The sequence below is a fragment of the Lissotriton vulgaris genome, chromosome 9, assembly GCF_964263255.1.
Source record: "Lissotriton vulgaris chromosome 9, aLisVul1.2, whole genome shotgun sequence".
Classification (NCBI taxonomy): Eukaryota; Metazoa; Chordata; class Amphibia; order Caudata; family Salamandridae; genus Lissotriton; species Lissotriton vulgaris.
In genome coordinates, this window is record NC_141697.1 from 909,482,786 (window position 1) to 909,502,950 (window position 20,165).

The following is a 20,165-nucleotide window of genomic DNA, read 5'->3' on the forward strand; positions in this document are numbered from 1 at the left end:
ACTGACATTATAGAATGATGTGACATGGATTCTGGTTACTCAATGTTTAGGAAAAGTAGAAGATATTATAAAGCTTTTCACCTCATGAATGACACAGGCATTCCATTTCACTCCAAAACTCTTTATATATTACTATTAGGATCCATAAAACGACAGCCATCACAGACAAGAAATCCCTACAAGAATTTGTGACTATGGTGCACTAAACGTCAACTCTGGTAGGAGATACTTAGCTCCAAGACTCTCTAAACAGAGTGGCATGTCCATTATTGGGTACCTTCCCTCAAAAGGTAGAATTTTTGCCCTTCTCCTGACTGGGTTGTTTAAAGTTTGGAAATGTAATGTTGTTTATTGATCCATACATTTTTGAAAAAATACGTTCCTTTCACATCTTTTACAGGTCCTAGGGAAATTTGCCAAAAAGTCAGTACACAACTAATTCCATGACATTATCATACTGTCCTATTCAGAGGAACCTCCACGTGAAGTTATGGCTTATCATACCTCATAATAAAAGTGTTTTCACCTGTACTAACTATAATAATAATAGATAGAAAATACATAACCTTGGATTGAACTTTGAGATAAGATGAATGAATCAAATAAAGAAGGAGCTAATGATCAAGCCTCTTCCTGAAAATAACATTTTAGAGAAATGGACTCAGGACTAATATATATGAATTTTATCAAATGACAAACTGTTTTAGGGAAATCTGATGCGCAGTTATAAATTTCTAATAAATAGAGACCGGCTTATTGATTAATCAACTGTAAGGCACTATTTAGGAGTGTGCTTTATACTCGAGTCCTAAAATATTTTAAAATCACATTTGTAATGGGGCATATGTAATTCTTTTGTCACTTTCTTTCTTCCTTCCATATTTTTTTTGATTTAGTGGAGAAAAAAAATTCTATGTATGGGTTTTTTAAACTGTATTTTATATGTTTCTGTAGCCCTGAAGAAGTTCTCTGGCAAAACGCGTTGCCTTCATTTGAAATAAAGAACAGCTTTTAAAACAGAAATAAAGGAAGAAGAACATGAATAAAGGAATTACTTCTGAACAAAAATAATGGAGTCTGTGCATTATGTTAAATAATTGTGCTGAATCGTTTTGAACTGAAGTTTATCATATGGTACCAAAATTGTGGTGCTGGGCCATTTGATTTTGCAATTGTTCATGGATCTATTCCTGTGAGGAAGATGAAGGGGCTGGTCTTCGGGGTAAGTGCACTACTTTATGCTATTGGTAATTTTACCTCACTAAAGTAATAAATGCGATGGTTTATTGCCTCAGCCTCGTTAATTTTGCTACACTAAAGTGTTAGGTGCGATGGCTTATTGCCTCAGCCTCGTTGTATAAAATTATCTCCAATAATATTTTTTAAGAGTAGGCAGTGGTGTCAAGGACCACTGTCTGCTCTTAAACATGCATTGGCAAAGTCAATAGGTCTTGGCAATGCCCGAGCTTTAGGCCTGGTCAATGTGAATGCCTTTTAGCCATGTTGTCTAGCAGCACATCTGCTGTTCAGCATGACTGAAAGGTACTGACAGCCTAGAATCCCAGGATGTTAAACCGACACAGAGTCTCTTCACACCCATGTGGATTTTACTGTCCTGCCCCTCCTAACAGAAAAAAGCACTATGACATGGCCTGTGCTGGCCGCATCATATCACTTTTTTCAGTGACTTTCAGCCATGCTGAACAGCAGATGTGCTGCTAGACAACACGGCTAAAATACATTCACATTGACAAGGCTAATACCTCGGGCATTGAAGAGATCTCTTGGTTTTGCCAATGCTTGTTCGGGTTTGATGGGTTCTTGATTAATAAATATGGAAGTGGGAAACAGTTGAGCAGTTTGAAGTGAAGTGCAGATGTGGCGTAAAGTCCAGAACTGTCGACGGGGGAACTAGGTTCAAATCTCTGTGTTGGCTAAATAATTTGTGAATCTGGGCAAATCTTTTTTTTTCTTTTTTAAAGCTTTATTCTATTCTTACAATCATAAAAGTATATAGAGCCATAAGGGTCCTAATTTAAAACAGATATCATACATAAATTCATTTAAAACCCCATGAATAAAAACAAGTTTTAAAACCAGTAAAAACCTCAGGTTAAAAGAATGAAACATTGGACATATACACACTACAAAAACAGTATAAAAAGTTATTAAATCTAATCAAGGACAGGGAGGAGCTACGTCAGCAAACAAGATGGCTGCTTAGGCTCCCGGCTCCGCCGACCTCCGTAACCCGCCACAATATCCTGTACATTATCTTGATTTTACGCCTAGTCTCTGTGTGTGAACTGTTCCGCACTCCGATGGTGAAATCCAGAAACTTTTATCGGCTTGTTTGACGAAGTTCCATCGAGTTGAAGTTTGCGGCCTACTGCAGCGGTGAAGCCGGGGCCTCGAGTACTTTCACAGCCGGGCTGCAGTGCAACAACATCGGCCGGGAGACCCAGGCTGGGTCCGGTCAATCGGAGTGGAGGCTTTGTTTAAGCCCGAATTTGGCGGCGATCGTTTCTATTGCTCAGTATCGATGGAGGAGTGATTCTGCTCGCTGTTGGCTGCGGTGGGGGTCCCCGTCCCGCGGACCCGGTATTGGGCCTACCGGGGTTCGGTGGTTCAGGGTCTCTGGCCTGCGGCCTTAACCGGGAAGACCGTGGCTGCGAATAAAGACCGGTCACCCTCCGCATCTGCACGTTCGTGATCCTGTTTGTCCCCACCGAGGATGCCAGATTCACCCAGGGAGGTGATTGTGATTGGTGTCGTGCATGAGACTATGGATCGAACGGTGCATGAGCCATCGCTGAGGTCAATACTGGCAGAAATTTGGGCGTTTCGCTCACATGTGGATGTCTTATTGAGCATATTGGACACGCGCCTATCTGAGATGCTCCTGGTGGAACCGGACCCAGCCTTACTGTTGGAACAGGACTCTGCAGCCATTCAAACCGCGGCCATTTTGACTCCGTGCGAGAACCCTGTGAGGAAACAAGTATTGGAACCATCGGATGGTGCCCTGGGAGACGGTGTTCCTGAGGATGTCATTGTATTGCCGAACCTTCCACCACTATCGACTTTGGATATATCAAAAGGCGTTCCCCTCCCGGAGACTTTTGTTTGTGACTTTCCATTCATTTTGTTGTCATCTTCTCCTTTCTTGGTGACTCTATGACTCCTGTGCAGGATACATTGGGACTGTTCATCTAAGAGGGAGAGTTCTTCTGCGTCTGAAGTTCTTGTGGACTCACTGCCTGCGAGTCGCCATGGATTGACTCTGAATGACTCTCTTCTCCTTTATTACTTCTTTGTGTGCCTTTGGGTCTCGCTGGGGGGGGGGGGTTCGTATGCTTGTTCGGAAGGGCCAAGGTTAAGTTCAACTAGGACTGGAAGGGTTGGAGTGGCTTTTACAAGTGTTCGACTTGCAACTGTTTGATCTAAGAGGCTGGGCGGTGTATCACGGTACCCTCTAATTTCTTCTATAGTGTTGTCATACGTTTGTCTTTTAGTGATAGGGGGTGGCTGTTTCTGGCAGGGGGACTAAAGGGGCTGGGAGCCCAAATGGATAAGCCCTCCTCCACTCTTTTTCCTACCTTTAGGGTTTTAGTTATTAGGGGCGACAGGCACACTGCTAGTGGGGTCAGGCTGTAGCCATTTGCAGGGGTGCAGGGTGGGGGGCTGGAAAGGGTTTTTTTATTTTGCCTTTTTTATTTCTATGGCCTTTCTTTTCCTTCTCTTTCTTTCCTTAAAGGATCAGTATAGCTATGAATCATTCGGATTCTTATTGTGTGCTTGTATTTAGTGCTTATGCTTTTATGATATCCTGATTTCCGGGTGGGCAGGCCCTGAGAACTGGCGCAACATTGAATGTGTATTGTGTTGTCGTTTGTACTGATTTATATGCTTTGGCGCCAATGCTCCATTATAGCGGTTATTATATGCAAATCCTGTCTCTTACCCTGTCCCCCGCATTCTTCTGTTTGATTGTATTGCACCTGATCCTCTCTTATCTAATATAAAATGGAACCTCTGTCTCATCCTGGAACCCAGTTGTGCATTCTAATACAAGTTTTATCCTGAATCGCTGCCAGACCTCTGGGTTGTCGGCTGATGAGCTGTGTCGTACTGTGATATCGGCGGTCATAATTTGTCTAGCGGCCGGCCCCCGCGGTTGTAGGCCCATGCTTGTATTTTTATTGAATGCTAAAATAAAGTTAAAAAAAAAATCTAATCAAGGACAATGTGCAATTTGACGCGCCCTCAAGATCCAGGCCCAACCTAGGAATTTCGCCATAGCTAGTACAATGGGTAATGATGTATCTGTGCGCAATAAAGTCCAGAACTGTCGACAGAGGAACTAGGTTCGAATCTCTGTGTTGGCTAAATAATTTGTGAATCTGGGCAAATCACTTACGCTTCCCCCCTGCTTACGCCAATTAATGTGTTATTGTGTAATGTAATTGTAATTGCAGAACTTCTGGAGCACGTAAAACCAGAACGGACTGAAGTGCTGAGCTGATTGAGACTGTGTGGCGGGTGAGAACCCGGAGCAGAGAGAACCAAAGCAATGCGCTGACTCTTATAATAATAATAATAATAATAATAAGGTAGTTTCTAAAGAGCCTGGTGACGCCTTTCCGGCGTGTCCCCGCGCTGTGGAGAACAAGTTATCATAAACAGACATCCCAGTTCCCACCGCCTATTCAGCTGCTTATAGATTATATAAGTATGTTTTTAGCAGAGTTCTAAATTTAGTTTCCGATTCTTCCAGTCTTAGGGAAATAGGTAGAGCGTTCCAGTTTTTTGCCACTACAGCTCTAAAAGAGCGACCACCGAGTTTCGCTCTTTTTACACGGGGGATCGTCAGCAGACCCATCCCCTCTGAGCGTAATGCTCTGGTCGGCTCATACCCAAGTACTAGATCCTGAAGATAGGGAGGAGCTTTATGTTGGAGTATCCTATGACACATTAAGAGAGCTTTGAACATCACTCTTTTTTTGACCGGTAGCCAGTGTAGGGCTGCTAATGTTGGTTTGGATGCTGCTCTTCTGGGGAGTCGTAGAACAAGACGAGCTGCTGTGTTTTGGAGGACTTGTAGGCGCTCTAGACTGTGTTCTGTGGCAGCCAAGAACAAGACGTTCCTGTAGTCCATACGGGATGTCACCAGCGCCTGAGTCATAGTGCGTCTGGCATCCAGCAGGAGTAAAACAAGGGTGCGATTTAGTGTTTTCAGAACCCCGAAACACTTTCCTACGAGGCAACGAATGTGGCCTTCGTAGGACAGAGTGGGATCAACCCATATTCCCAAGTTTTTGGCTTCTTTACAGGGAACAGGCGTAGGACCCAGACACGTTGGCCACCAGTCTGGAGTCCAGCTCAGGTTGCTCCCACCCACAACCATTACCTCAGTTTTAGATCCATTTAGTTTCAAGCAATGTGCGTCCATCCATTCTGCTAGTGCTTGCATGCAGGCCTTAAAATTGGATGCCGCCGTTGATGGTGCTTGAGACAGAGAGATCAGCAGTTGGGTGTCGCCTGCGTAGGAGACCAACTCTACCCCGTACGCTCGCACCACTTCGGCCAGGGGGGTCATGTAAAGATTGAATAGAGTTGGACTCAGGGTAGAGCCCTGAGGTACCCCCTGTTCTAAGGCCATCTCTGCTGATCTACAAGAGCCTCGTTGTACCTGAAAGCTTCTGCCTGTGAGGAAGGACTTCAGCCACCCCAGTGCGGAGCTGGTGACACTCGCTTTAACTAGACATTGTAGTAAGATGGAGTGGGCTACAGTGTCTAATGCCGCACTGAGGTCGAGCATCACCAAGGCCATGGTGTTACCGGCATCCGGATCTTAGGATCTCAGTCGCTCTCAGGAGGGCTGTCTCCGTGGAGAAGCCCGCCCGGAAGCCCGATTGAGAGGGGTGCAGGATATTAGTTTTCTCTAGATGTGTCATTAGTTGACAATTAGCAACTTTCTCCGCCACTTTGGCTAAATACGGGAGCAGAGAAATAGGTCTCAGATTCTCCAGTATGTCCTGGCTTATATTGGGCTTTTTCTTTATGGGAAGCACAATCGCTTTTTTCCAGTCTTCCGGGAGATATACTGTGGAAAAAGATATCTGGAGTGTATGCCTGATGTATGGCTCCAGTACCGAGAGGCTTTCTCCCATTACCCTAGGAGGGGCCGGGTCTCGAGGGGAACCCGATTTGATTCCCTGACAGAGGCTACGGAGCATCTCTGGGGGAGGAACCGAGAAGAATTTCAATCCCCCTTCTGTGTTGTCTGCTGCCCTGATTACTTCAAATTTTGTTCCATCTTCTGGTTTATTGGAGAAGGTAGCATATATGTTCCTGACCTTTCCTGCAAAGTACTCAGCTATTTTGTTCGATTCTGCTACCAAGTCAGTGTCATGGGTGGTTGGGTTAAGTACCACCGAGATCTCTTTGAAGATTTTAAAAAGCTCTTTCGATGAGTTTTCTGCCTCCCCAATACGTTTCTTATAATGGGTGGCTTTAGCTCCACGTACCATCATTTGATATTTTTTCTGCGCCTCCTTGTAGTTTAACTTACTCAGAGGGCAGAAGTCTATCCGCCATCTCAGTTCCATTTTTTTACAAGCCGATATAGCCGCTTGTAGATCGGGTGTAAACCAAGGAGCTGATTTCCTTTCTCTGTTCCCTGTCTTGGCAAGATACATCGGGGCTATCTTATCAAGGGCCCCGAGAATGCGCTCTTCTAGCCTTTTGAGTGCGCTTTCACAGTCGTCACCCCTCGGTGGACCCCCTTCTAGCAGCAGTTCGTTAAACGCATCTTGTGAGAATTGTTTCCATTTGCGGCGGGGGTATCTTTTATTCTCCACTCTGTGAGAGTCAGTGGTTAAAATAAGAATTTTAAATGGGACCAAGTAGTGGTCTGACCACGGGACCGGAAGGGGCATATCAACCCTTACTCCGTCCCAACTACAGAATATTGGGTCTAATAGATGGCCCTGTTTATGGGTGGGGGTATGATTTTTTAAATCGATTTGTAGTGCCTGTAGGTCTAGGCTTAGATTACTGGCTTCCTTATCCTGCTCATCTTCAAATATTGAGGTCTCCTAATACCAGAAGTCTGCTCTTTCTAGTTGCCAGATGAACAATACCCTCCACCAAACTAGATTTAAAGTTCTTCAGTCCACCTGGGGGTCTATAAACAAGAATCCCCGACACAGAGTATTGGGGCCCCAGTTTCAGAGAGAAACAGCCTGCTTCACAGTTGTCTATATTTATGGGCTCTAAGGTACATTCCATCGGAGATTTGATGACAATGGCAATTCCCCCTCCTCTTCCTTCACTCCTATCTAACCTGGCCAGGGAGTAGGACGGTGGGATTGCTTCTATTATCTCTGGATCAGAGTGTTCCCCTAACCAAGTCTCCGTTAGGAAGAGAAAGTCAAGTTTCTCATCCAAAAGGAGATCCCAGATCTGACTGCTATGCTTACTTAATGAGCTACAATTCAGCAGACCTTCCCTGGATAGTCTTATTGCCTGTCCCGCTATGCGGTTCCCTCATACCTTTGAAGGAACATAGTGGACAGTCTCGGAGTGTAAGAGCTTCCATAGAGTGCCAACAGGGCTCCTCCCTGGGGGGTCGCAATGTTAGCAGTTCCTGTTTATCATACTGAATGTGGGTTTGCATAGTTTGTGCAGAGATCTTGGCCTCGGGCCCTGTCCGGTCGCGGACGGGGACTTTAGGGAGGGCCAGTTTGAGAATAACTAAGTTTTCACCTGCCTACGAAATATCAGGTTTGTATTTAAACTCCTGACATATTCCGGGAGGGAATTCCACAGCCTGGCAGCTGCCACTGTGAAGTCCTGTTTCCCCTCACATAGCTTTCCTGCACCTAGGAACAACCACATTCCATAGGCCCACAGATCCCAGGGAACTCGTAGGGGCATACCAATTAAAGGTGGTTCTGAGGTAAGATGACCCTTGCAAGTGCATAACCTTGTAAACTAAGCAAAGAGCCTAAAAACACCAGATTCTGAACTGAGAGCCAGTGTAGGTGCCTCAATCCCTCCTAGACTGAACAATGTTTAGGTACTCCCAGGACCAAGCGAGCAGTCGCATTATGTCAGGTTTGAAGCTTGTTTAGGGAGAACTGTTTAACATTCAAATACCGAGCATTGCAGTAGTCTAAGTAAGAGGTGATGAGCGCATTGACCACTGACACCCTAAGCTCTTTTGGGAGAAACAGTAGAATTTTCTTCAAGATCTTGATGATCCAGAATCAGGATCCGTTTATTCAGTCCTATTCACCTGGGTGTCAAAAGTCAAAATCACACCCAGGTTCTTGGCCACAGAATCACACATTTCTGGCCACCAGCGGTCATTCCAAATGGAACTATCCCTTCCGAAGACTAAGTTCTCGTTTTCTCCCCATTAATTTTGAGCCAGGACCCACTCATCCACTTGCTGATCTCCATCATGCAAGCCCTGAACCTGTCAGCCAACTCTTCCCAGTCATCGATGTGAACGATGATCTGAGTGGCATCTGCATAGGACACCAGAAAACCAAAAGAGCGCACATCTTCGCCAAGTGGGCGACAATAAATTAAATAGGGTCTGGCTTAAGTAGTACCCTTGTGGAACACCACAGGGGGAGCTGGAAAGGAGGCTCTGAAGTCCCCACAGCGAACCTTGAGCATCCTATCCAACAGGAAAGACTCCAGCAAATTGAGCGCCATGTCCTTCAGCCTAGCATGATGCAGCCTTCGCACCAACAGGGATGGAAATATGGTGTCAAAGGCTGCGGACAGGCCTAGCAGCACAACAATAGCCACACCACTTTGGTTGACTTGCCTGCGAATCGAGTCAGCAGTTGCTATAAGCGCAGATTCGGTGCTGTGATTCCTACTGAACCTGTTTTGAGAGTGGTCCAGCAGTTCTTGATCCAGGAGAAACTGGGTTGGATCACGATTTATATGCTTCTCCAAGAGTTTAGCTGGAGCGGGCAGTAACAAATTAGGGTGCACATTTTTTTTTTTCAATCGCTGGAGTCCCCCACAGTTTTTTTCTTCAGAGGGGTGACAAATGCCTCCCTTCAACCCTATGGGTAAAGTCCAGACTCCAGAACCTGAGAATAGACCTTCTCCAAGGCATCCACATTCAGGTCAGGGACCAGCTGCGGACAGGGATCGCCCAGTGAGCCCAAAGTAGTTCCTCCCAACAGTCTTTATTTTAGATGCAGGAAGTGAGGAGAACCTGGCTAAACATCTGGGGTTAAGCAAGATGTGGTCACACCCTCCTTATAGAGAGCTATAGCTCTCTCCTCACCTTCTCGAAATTACCAGGACTATCCATAGGCACAGGAAATTGGCAAAGATCTTATCTTTGAAGAAATACGCAACCTTATTACAGAAAGCCTGTGAGTTCTCCACCGCTTAATGTGCAAGAGATGCCAAGAAGGCACGCACAGTGTTAAAAAGTTCCTTATGAACTTTAATAGGTGATCTAATTCTCTGGGAGAAATATACCGCTTTCGCCTTCTTGATAGCCAACTTGTATTTGAGAATGAGCTCCTTATGTTTCATTTTCTACCCCAATTCAGGAGCCAATCTTCAGCTACGTTCCTGCATCCAACATTGCTTTTGAAACTCCTTGAGCTCCTCAGAGAACCATGGGGTAGAGGGTTTCTTCCTACCCTCAGGAGGGTCTGGCCGGATTGGCGCCCTACTCAATGGCTGACCTCACCAATTGTTAACATTCTCTGCCAGTAAGCCTGGACCCTTAAGATCATTCTCTTTGAATTTTAACAGGAGCTCTGAGAAATTGCCAGCCATGATTTTTCTCCAATTTCTGACGCTCTTAGCGATGCCTAATGTACTTTCCGCCACATGTCCCTTGTGTACTCAAAACATTACCAGGGTCTCTTGATTGGAAAAGATCCCATTCAACGTGTGTTCGGGTTTATGATTTGGGGTACTGACCCACTGGCTAAGGCCGAAACTGTGCATTAGGTCGAGTAGACCCTGGTATCACAGTCCCTCTCTTCTTACAAATGAAAATAAATGTAAATCACCCAGAATGGTGAGACTACCACAGAAGATAAAGGACTTATGTACTTGATGCCAGTTCATAATGAACTGCTTTTTGGGGCCAGGCAGACGATAGGTCAGGAGGCCCGCCAGAATCACAGAATGCAAAACCTGGTGGTGTAGCGACCGCAATGTCCAGGCCAGATCTTCATTGGCCCCCGATTCTTAAACAAACAGGCAGTCTAACTGTTCTGTAGCTGGTGAGCACTGAAAGCGCTCCAATACCATTGGCTAGTGTAGGCACTATGGCAAGATGGAGGATGGAACAAGTGCTCAAATTCCATTGGATCGTGCAAAATGTTTTTTAAAAAGCAGCAGCAACAAGGGAGGTATGGGGGGGACGGGTCAAGCAGGGAAGCAGGATGGGATAGGGAGATGGCCAAGCAACGATGGGAAAAAAACCTTAATTGAGCAGGACCAGCAACAAAAATTAATGTGTCATTGTGTAATGTAACTGGTGAGTAGCTAAAGCGCTCCTATAACATCTGCTTGTGTTCGCACTACGGCAAGACGGACGACGGAGTAAGCGATCCAATACCATCAGATCATGCAAAAAAAAAAAAGTGATGTTCGAGTTTAAATAATTTTTTAAGAAATGCATTGGTTTACGTACACGTGCATGCATTTTAGTGGTATGTGTGATACCCCCACTCACCTCGCAGGTCATACACTCGACCCTATCTTCACCTCCAGCAAACATATCTCCTTCAGTCACACCACAGCTCTCCACTGGACGGACCACAGCTGCGTTCACTTTATCTACAAAAAGACCACAACCCACAACCATCCTCAACCTACTCTGCGAAGAAACTGGAACAAAATCACCAACGACCAGATCTCCTCATCGCTTCTTCAAAACCCCCCTGCCCATTCATCGAACGCCAACCAAGCAGCCATCAACCTCACTCAATGGCTAACCAACAGCGCCGACAACCTAGCACCCCTGAAAAAACGTCAAATCAAACAAGGCAACAAAAACGCCCCCTGGTTCAACGATGATCTTAAGAAATCCAAGAAACTCTGTCGCTCTCTCGAAGGCCTGGAAAAAAGTCCCAAACACCAACACCAGAGTCGCCTTCAAAAACGCCACCCGCATACACCACCAACTGATCTGGACAGCCAAGAAAACCGCATTCAAAGACCGACTTGACCATCGTCAAAGAATTCACCAACCCCATTGCCAACTCCAACGACATCACTCCCTCTCAAGACCTCTGCGACTCCCTAGCTTCGTTCTTCCACGACAAAATCGCAGACATCCATAACAGCTTCGACAACCAACCCGGAGACCAACCCACCCAACCTTCTGCCACACCTTCACCCCCCTTGAACATCCTTAATGACTGGAACCCAATCTCCACGGATGATACCATCCGCCTGATGAACTCCATCCACTCAGGATCCCCCTCAGACCCATGCCCTCACCACATCTTCAACAAAGCAGATTCCATCATCGCACCCCACCTCCGTGATGTCATCAACTGCTCCCTCACCTCCGCCACCTTCCCAGATAGCTGGAAACACGCTGAACTCAGCGCCCTTCTGAAAAAACCCACAGCTGACCCCACCGAACTCAAAAACTACCGCCCCATATCTCTCCTTCCATTCCCGGCCAAAGTCATCGAGAAAGCTGTCAACAACCAGCTCGCCGCCTTCCTCGAAAGCAACAAATCCCTCGACTCCTCACAGTCCGGCTTCCGAGCCAAACACAGCACTGAGACCGCACTCATCGCAGCAACAGACGACATTCGAACTCTACTGGACAATGGTGACACCGTCGCCCTCATCCTCCTTGACCTCTCCGCAGCCTTCGACACAGTTTGTCATAGCACCCTGTTACAACGCCTCAGTAACATCGGAATTCAAGGAAAAGCACTGGAGTGGATCACCTCGTTCCTTGCCGGAAGAACTCAGAGAGTCCGCCTCCCACCATTCAAATCAGAAGCCACTGAAGTCATCTGCGGCGTGCCACAAGGACCTTCACTCAGCCCCACCCTCTTCAACGTATACATGAGCCCCCTCGCGGCCATCGCACGTCAACACGACCTCAACATCATCTCCTACGCTGATGACACTCAACTGATCCTCTCACTCACCAAAGACCCCAACACCGCCAAAACCAACCTACATAAAGGAATGAGAGAAGTAGCCGAATGGATGAAGCACAGCAGTCTGAAACTGAATTCCGGCAAAACAGAAGTCCTTATCTTAGGTACCTCCCCCTCCGCCTGGGACGACTCGTGGTGGCCAGAATCCCTTGGAAAAGCACCCATCCCAACAGACCACGCACGAAACCTGGGCATCATTCTGGACTCCTCACTCTCGATGACCAGACAAATAAACGCAGTTTCATAATCTTGCTTCAACATTCTTCGCATGCTCAAAAAAACATTTCGCTGGATCCCCACTGAAACCAGAAAAACGGTCACCCACGCACTGGTTACAAGCCGCCTGGACTACGGAAACACCCTATACGCCGGTACCACCGCAAAACTTCAGAAAAAACTCCAACGCATCCAGAACGCATCAGCCAGACTCATTCTAGACATTCCGCGTAAAGATCACATTTCTGGTCACCTGAAAAACCTCCACTGGCTCCCCATCAATAAGAGGATAACATTCCGCCTTCTAACCCACGCACACAAAGCACTTTACGAACTTGGACCCGAATGCCTCAACACACGACTTTCCTTCTACACCCCCTCCCGCCAACTACGCTCCTCCCACCAAGCCCTTGCTGCTGTACCTCGCATCAACAAAACCACCATGGGAGGAAGATCCTTCTCCTACCTGGCGGCTAAAACCTGGAACTCACTTCCCACTCACCTTCGCCTCACTCAGAACCACCTAGCATTCAGAAAGCAACTTAAAACCTGGATATTCGACAAGTAACTCCCCACCCTTCTCCAAGCGCCTTGAGACCCTCTGGGTATGTAGCGCGCTATATAAATCACTGAATTGAAATTGAAATTAAGTATACAAGGGAGATGGCCTGAAAACACAAGTACTCCTATGGAGTGCTTGAAAGAAAAGAAAAAATTGTTCCATAAACCAGGAGCTGTGAAAGAAGACATGTACTTGGTCAATGCACTATGGGAGGGCCAAACACAAGAAGAGGGCATGATGGCAGCATGCCATGACGAATGGCATCAAAGTAAATGAGAGCAACGCTGAGGTTTTCCAGTGGTAGGAGATGTACAGCCTGTAAGCCCACAGAAAGAACCCAACACATCTCTTCGAGACAGCGCTGTCTAGCCAAGATCTAAAAATGGAACTTCAAGGTTTAATTTCTTCTTTTTAAACACATCCCGTTTTCCTTTAAGGAATATGGGCTGCATTGAAAAAAAAATGCTTTGTTAAAAAGCAATCATAGACATGGTGGTTTGCTGACCTCAACAGGCCACCATCCCTGGGATGGCTGTGATTCCTAATGGATCGCAAACTGCCACCTACCTCATTAATATTAATGTGGTAGGTCGATTTGTGACCCACAAGAAGTCTGCCAATGAAACTCAATGAGTTTCATCCATTAGGAATACCGATTTCCTAATTGCGATTTGCAGGGAATCAAAGTTAGTAAATCAGTATTCCTAATGTTTGTACATCTAGGTCCCAAAATCCAACTAGCTTTGGTTGATGGATCTTGAATCCTTCATAATTGCAAATTCTATGTCCTCAGCTTCACCTCCGGATCCTACATCTCCTAGGATTTAGAGGAATATGTCCTTGTCCTAGGCCAAACACCTATTGGCAATCTGTATTAACTGTCGAGGCCCAGGAACCATGCCCTTGGAATAGAAAGAGGCCATGGTATTCAGCTGCTTAAAAAACTTAATTAGGACACTTCAAATCTGAGCAACTTAACGGCCCTTAGCTCTCCTCCACTTTCCAGCAAAAATCATGGACAAATATATTAATAAGTGGATTTCGGGCTCTGTGGAGCATCACCAACTGCTGGGCACTGCCCGATCAGGTTTTTTGCCGGCATATACTACTGAATACACTCTTGTCTCGGTCTTAGACGACCTGAGAACGTCAGCAGACAAAGGTCACTTGTGGCCTTTGTCTTACTTGATTTGTCTGCTTCAGTCACAACGGTATCCAATTATACTCTGATCACCAGTTTAACAGAGGTTGGTATTGGAGAAAAAGTGTTGAATTGGTGTACATCATATCTAGAAAACAGATCCCAAGAGGTTTGTCTTACTTCTTTTAAGTCCAAATTTAAGCTTTGGGTCACGGTGTTCCACTGGGTCTCCACTAAGAACTACTTTATTAAACTTGTTTTTAAGGCCATTAGCACAGCTGATTAGAGCCCATGGAGTAAACTTCATGAATTATGCCTAGGACACTCAGTTCATTATATGTTGATCACTATATCCCTTATCCTTTTAAGGTCTTTCATAAAGGTATGCAGGATAGTACTTCATGGTAAGCTGGGAACTCCTTGAAATTTAAAGGAGACAAGATGGAAATCCCGACTTGCTCTACTGCCGGCCTTCGAGAGCTCTTACTCCTAATTTCTGGCCATAGTCAGGTGATTCTATACTTTGTGTTTCAATCTAAGTCTGTAATTTGGTTCATCAAATTGATGACCTGTCACTGTCCAGTCCTGTAAATAAAGTGTCATCCTCCAGCTTCTGCTTGATACGGGGCCTTTGTAAAATTCTTGCTCTTCTCCCTGAACGTAGGTGTCCTTTTATAGTAAAATCAATTATTTAAAGCAGAATGTTGCAATTCTCTATTTCTGGGTGCTCCAGGATATACCCTGAAGTGACTTTAGCTGCTCCAAACTTCTGCTGACAGACTAGAACTGCTACAGCCACACCAATCGTTTACATCTGGTGGCCTTTATGCACTACATTTGCTGCCTCTGTCTAAGAAGGTTATGTTTAATGCACTCTGCATTGTACACAAAAACCATTCTCAAGTTAGGGCTATAGTTTCAGAACCAGTAGTTCAAACGATATCGACTCATATGCCTTTTGAGCTCTGTTGATGCAAACCTTAAACAAGTTCAGATCAGAGAAAGCATGAGGCAGAGAATTTTAATTGCAAGCTGCACATCTCTGGAATAGCTAACCTCAGTCCCTGCGCTCTACAAGAGAGTTCTTGGCATTTAGGAAGGCCTTAAAAACCTAGCTTTACCTCTCAGGTTTGCTGTTGCACACGTCATTACTTGGCTATTATCATCCCTAGGACACCTGTGTAGGTAGCAATTGTAATCTATATATTTTTTATAATAATAATAATAATAATAATAATAATAATAATAATAATAATAATAATGAAATGCAATGCCTATAGACTGAAAACCTATGCATATAAGAAGGACACGCAAAATGTTTCTGACTCATTCAGAACTGTTCTGGTTGCAGCATGCTAACTCATTACAAGCAAGTTAAGCATAAATGCAGAAAACAAATGTGCTGGCCGCAGTAACAAAAAGAAGGAACCACAAAATGGATCTTTTCACAAGAGCATCGGATGGTAAGAGGTGACTTCATGAACAATTTAGAGTCTATGATTGAAGATGCAGATACTAACTGTACTTGAGGTCCGGTCATTTGCCTCCAAGGTCAGAGGTCAGCTCGCCACGTGGAGAAGAATTTCTGATTTTGATTAGTTTAATTTCAGCTGACTGGCTAAACATCGCCACGGTCTGGATGCATAACCGACCTGAACTTCTAGTGAACTTTATCCAATTGACATTTAAAACCGAGGATCAGAGGGGAATGGTTTGCTTTCATATGAAAAACTTGATTTCAAATGAATAAATAGCCAAAAGCATGAGATAACATGTATATATATCAGTGAAATTGCTGATCTCTGAGGCATTACCTCCCCCATTTCTTTGTCTAGGAGAGTACTGAAAAGATAGAAGAGAAATTACATGGGAACAGTCTTCCGAGATCAAGATCATCCATTGTAGGATTTTTTCCCCACTGTCAATACTTGAGCAAGAGACGCAACAGGCTCAGATTTTAGATACAGCAACTCCTCGGATATACAGATTTTATAAACTAGGGAATTAAAACCACAGTGCTATGTCTCAGTAAATTCAGGCATTAAGCAGCAATACTACACCTCAAGTTACACAGATTTGACAAACTCTGACAGAGAGCAGGGTTCAATTGTTAGATTAACTTGTAATCAGACTTTAAACAGCAACATTGTCACTCCTACACATAGATATGGCCAGAGACAGTGAGGCTATCCCTGGGGTTACACAGATTTGACCAAATCAGGACTTAGACCAAATGCGTTCCTCAGTTTACACAGATTAGTATAGCTATGCAGGCCTCAGGCAAAAGGGATATCATTCAGATGGCACATATCCTCTGGTATAAGATAAAAGACAAACCTCAGCCTTCGTTGACTCGGTTCTTAAGACGTACAAAAGGGGGTGGTGATGGACGGAGCATCTGAATCAATCAAACACTCACACCCAGTCAAAAGATCAGGGTTTAATCTATCACCGTTCTTTAGCCCACTCTGCCACCCCAGTTCAGACATGGCTATATGCAAATCAGTCTGACCCTGTGCCTCATGGGAACAGTCCAGCTCGAACTGCCAAGTCATGTCTTCCCTGGACCGGAAACAAGCTTCCGAGGACCGGTTTCTGGCATTCCAGCCGTCTTCAAGCAAGCCGGGCTGAAGACGGCTGGAATGCCAGAAACCGGTCCTCGGAAGCTTGTTTCCGGTCCAGGGAAGACATGGCTTGGCAGTTCGGGCTGGACTGTTCCCATGAGGCACATGGTCAGACTGATTTACATATAGCCATGTCTGAACTGGGGTGGCAGAGTGGGCTAAAGAACGGTGATGGATTAAACCCAGATCTTTTGACTGGGTGTGAGTGTTTGATTGATTCAGATGCTCCGCCCATCACCACCCCCTTTTGTACCGCATTTGGCCGCCATAAGTGTGGCAGGGTATGCTCAGACGTGAGTCCCTTGCTCACTTTGCCACTGGATTCAAGCAAGCCGGGCTGAAGACGGCTGGAATGCCAGAAACCGGTCCTCGGAAGCTTGTTTCCGGTCCAGGGAAGACATGGCTTGGCAGTTCCGGCTGGACTGTTCCCATGAGGCACAGGGTCAGACTGATTTGCATAGCCATGTCTGAACTGGGGTGGCAGAGTGTGCTAAAGAACGGTGATGGATTAAACCCAGATCTTTTGACTGGGTGTGAGTGTTTGATTGATTCAGATGCTCCGTCCATCACCACCCCCTTTTGTATCGGTTCTTAAGACAGCACAGCACCTAGATCAATGCCATTTGATTTAAAACAAAAAACCTAACTTGGAAAACTTCTAACCTGTAATATTCAAAACAATAATTTTTAATTACCCATGCCCTTCTCCAGTAAATCTATTTTTACCCCCATGTGTGCTCGCCTTCTTGTTGTTAATTCCCTTTTCTTTCAAAGGGTTTTCCTAACCGGCTTCACTGTTCCTTTCTTCAAGGTATTGCAAGTGTTATACATTTTAGTATGCAAAAGAAACTTTGCTTTTCTGAAACATATACATTGTCATGAATTTAAAAATGTGAAAAGGGTTTTACACATTTATATTTAGCTATCTTGGTATCAGACATTTTTTTCTATCATAGCGCTAAATGCAAAATCGTTTCAAAATAATTCCCTCTCCTGTTGCGGTGCTTGATCAACATTGACATATATAACATGTAATTATGAAGACTCTGCAGAATCAAATGTGTCTTGCACAGACTGGTACTAAGGCTTAGAGACTTCCATTAGATGTATAAGTTATGGCTTGTGTGTAGTCTATTTTGGATATAACAGGCTTGGTCTTCAGAGTAGTATCTGCAAGTATCGAAAGAATGACATGGCTGTGTGTGTGGGAGACCTTGGTCCTGGATGAAGCAAAGTTGGTCCAAGATGAAATGCTTTAAACAAAGTCATCTTGATGTTTGGTTTCACGTCACTAGAGTTTAAATCGCAAAGCATTTTCGACTAAGTGTGCACAGTCTTGAAAAAGAGCAGTTAATCTTTATGCATTTGAGCGAGGGAATTTCAATGTGAGAATAAAATATTGTGCAGGATCTGTGGAGCTGGATTGACTCATTTCATAGTTTCTATGGAACGGCTTCAGCTGTGGAGTATGGCTTGGGGAATGTTTAGCCTAGAGTACAATGTGTGGTGTTAAAATAGGGCATACATGTAATGTTTTAGAGCAGCATTCCAACATGTGAGGCGAGGGGTATGTTTGGTTCTGGGTAAGGTTTGGAGCCTGGCATACTGGATCCTTGGCGTAGTGCTGGGGAGAAACATGCTAGGTACAAGTTGTGGGTGTACATTGTTGGACTAGCGGTAGTATTGCAGTGAGAGGGTGTTCAGTTCACAGGTGGTATTTGGGGAACAGTATGCTTGGTCCAGAGGTCGTAGTGATTTGAAGTACGCTTGGTTTCAGTGGTCATATAATTGGTGGCTGACTTGTTCAAAAATAGGGTTAATATTGTAGAGCATGATTGCCCCTCTGGTAATACTGTGGGTTGCAGGCTTGTTGCAGATGTATTGTCTGGAAACAGATGTTTTCTCCAAGAAGAGACTTCCAGGTCAAGGGCCACTGTCCGGTGGGTGGCCACTGTCAGTGTTGTCTAGAAGAGTTTCAGGTTTGCCAGGGTCTTTACTATTTGACTCATTTAGTGTCAGTAGGCTTACTATATGGCTCGGCTCGTGCCTTGGGAGAAAATGCCACAGTCTAAGGATTTGCGTCCATCATTGTAACCTGTTTTTCAAGTCTGATTGGATGCAAGTCTTCTCTCAACAAAAGCCAGGGCTGAGACTCCAATAGAGCATACGATTAAAATATAGACAAAGACTGCCACAATATGAGCCCATAACATGAAGCAGCCGGGTAATCCTTACGCTGGGAATTTGGCGAGGCAGTGAATATGGTGTTCGTATACCTAGGTGGCAGTTGGAGAAGGCACATGTGAGTAATGCTTGTGGTTGCGTGGTTAACCTGCTATTGTGTATGGGACAACATTTATTCCAGCGGGCAGGGGCATCCTTGTTCAAGAAACTAACGTTTAGCGGTCCAGTTGGGACATGCAGAATGTTTTTGAGGCATGTTTTGTCCAAAGAGTAGTGTCTGAAATGCATGTTAGGCCCAGGAAAACACCTGTCCACTCGTCATGTATTCTCTTTTCCTAATATCTCCGCCTTCCCTCGTCCCCTCTCATGTGGTCTCTACCTCTCACTCGCGCCCCCCCCCCCCCATCTACGCCAAACGCTTTCTCACCTGGGATCTCTTCATTCCCTCTCACCTTCCTCCGTTGCTTTCTCTTGGGCAGGTCCTCCAGTTGACAGCTGCCCGACCCTCCTCTGCACCGAGTGCCTTTTCCACCAATCACAGCGCGGTACCCAACATGTAACACCGCCCTCTCACACCACTTCCACCAATCGCACATCCCCGTATGGCACCTCTAGTCACAGTGTGACAGCGCCGACCTTTAGCCTGCACGCGGGAAATAGACACAAAAAGAAGACAAAGGCCGCAGAGTCGCAGAAAGAGGACGAACATCACCTGGGACCAGTGAATATCTACTCTTTACAACAATTAGCATGGTGAGGGCCTTAGGCTGTAATCACGACGGTAAGCGTGGCGGCCATCTTGAACTGAATGACGATAAATACATTATAGGAGTTACAATCGTTTTGACTTCGAGCACAGCTAGGATTTTCAGTTCAATATGCATGTCACTTTATAAATAAAACATAAGGTATGGCTTAGCTAATGTATAAAGTAGCACATCCCAATTTAGAAATCATGTTTTAAGTAGAATACGTTAAAATATTTAGTTTTTACTTTTACATTAAAGTGCCCTATCACAATATTTTATATGTTTTTGTTGAAATATATTTGATGAATTAGACGGGTATCTTCAAACTGTTGCATACCTCACAGTAAAAGATAGAACCAGCACTAGCCTACGATGGCTACCATCTGGCAGCTGTCGCTGACAGAGGAACCTGAGCCAATGCGCAGTTCCCTGTACTTATTTAATCGTGTTTATGGGCTTTAATTCGGGGCATAGGATGTTTCCCTGATGTAACGAAGTAAT

The 20,165-nt window shown here is 45.1% G+C and overlaps 1 protein-coding gene across 2 annotated transcripts in view; it reads right to left on the reverse strand.

The window, feature by feature from the left end:
* LOC147692494 (ras-related protein ORAB-1-like) overlaps window positions 1–19,525 on the reverse strand; it is a 188,821-nt gene extending 169,296 nt beyond the window's left edge. Inside the window, exon 1 of one of the 2 annotated variants that reach the window (XM_086938704.1) lies at window positions 19,368–19,525. The gene's annotated coding sequence lies outside the window, so the exon portion shown is untranslated. Of the gene's footprint in view, window positions 1–19,342 lie in introns of both variants that reach the window. The other variant, XM_086938702.1, reaches the window with a different exon arrangement.
* Window positions 19,526–20,165: the final 640 nt, after the last annotated feature.